The sequence below is a fragment of the Otolemur garnettii genome, unplaced genomic scaffold (genome assembly GCF_000181295.1).
Source record: "Otolemur garnettii isolate 467f Iridium unplaced genomic scaffold, OtoGar3 scaffold00127, whole genome shotgun sequence".
NCBI lineage: Eukaryota > Metazoa > Chordata > Mammalia > Primates > Galagidae > Otolemur > Otolemur garnettii.
In genome coordinates, this window is record NW_003852522.1 from 1,703,793 (window position 1) to 1,705,483 (window position 1,691).

Genomic DNA, 1,691 nt, shown 5'->3' on the forward strand with positions numbered 1-1,691 from the left:
TAATGCCCGGCTATTTAGTTTTTCTATTTTTAGTAGAGATGGTGTCTCGCTTTTGCTCAGGCTAGTCTCAAACTCTGAGCTCACGCAATCCACTTGCCTCAGCCTTCCAGTGTGCTAGGATTATAGGCATAAGTCACTGTGCCCAGCCCTAAAAGAAATTTTTTTAACGTACACACAGAGTGATATTTGTCCCACACTGTACATGTGACTATAACTATGTAATTCAATTATATACTGTAAAAGCCAATGAAATAGGGACCAAAAAGTGACAGCTATCTAAAAAGCTGAAGTGGGAAGTGGGCTGGGCATGGTGGCTCACACCTGTAATCCTGGCTCTCTGGGGGGCTGAGGTGGGTGGATTGCTTGAGTTCACAAGTTTGAGACCAGCCTGAGCAAAAAGTGCGACCCCATCTCTACTGAAAATAGAAAAACTGAGTTAAGAGGATCACTGGAGCCCAAGTTGGAGGTTGCTGTGAGCTATGACTCCACGGCACTCTACCCAGGGCGAGAACTTGAGACTCTGTCTAAAGAAAATAAAAAATAGGGTGGCGCTGGTGGCTCAGTGGGTAGGGTGCCAGCCCCATATACCAAGGGTGGTGGGTTCAAACCCGGCCCCAGCCAAACTGCAACAAAGAAATAGCCGGGTGTTGTAGCAGGTGCCTGTAGTCCCAGCTACTCAGGAGACTGAGGCAAGAGAATCGCCTAAGCCCAGGAGTTGGAGGTTGCTGTGACGCCACGGCACTCTACCTACTCTACCAAGGGTAATAAAGTGAGACTCTGTCTCTAAAAAAGAAAAAATAAAAAGTTAAAGTGAGGCTGGGCACAGTGGTTCATTCCTGTAATCCTAGTACTCTTGGAAGCTGAGGTGGGTAGATTGCTTGAGCTCAGGAGTTCAAGACCAGCCTGAGCTAGAGCAAGACCCCCATCTCTAAACACAGCCAGGTGCTATGGTGGGTGCCTATAGACCCAGCTACTGGTAAGCGTGAAGCAAGAGGATTGCTGAAGCCCAGGATTCTGAGGTTGCTGAGTTATGACACCACATCACTCTACTGAGGGTGACAAAGTGAGACTGTCTCAATCAATAAATAAAAAGCTAAAGTGAATAAAAAAGGCAAGAATAACAAAATGTTAATCAAATATGAGGGAGATAACTATAGATTGGGTTTATGATTATAAAAAACAGCCGGGCACAGTGGCTCATGCCTATAATCCTAGCACTCTGGGAGGCTGAGGCCGATAGATAGTTTGAGACTAGCCCGAGCAAAAGCCAGACCCCGTCTCTACTAAAAAAAAAAAAAAGCTGAGACTGCCCGACGCCTGTGGCTCAAGCGGCAAAGACGCCAGCCACATACACCTGAGCTAGCAGGTTAGAATCCAGCCTGGGCCTACCAAACAATGACAGCTACAGCAACAAAAATAGCCTGGCATTGTGGCGGGTGCCTGTGGTCCCAGCTACTTGGGAGGTGAAGGCAAGATAATCACTTGAGCCCAGGAGCTGGAGGTTGCTGTGAGCTGTGATGCCACGGCACTCTACCCAGGGTGACAGCTTGAGGCTCTGTCTCAAAAAAAGAAAAAAAAAACTGAGGCAAGAGGATCGCTTGACCCCAAGAATTGAGGTTGCTGTGAGCTATAATGCCACAGCACTCTAGCCAGAGTGACAGCTTGAGACTCTCCCTCAAAATAAATAAATA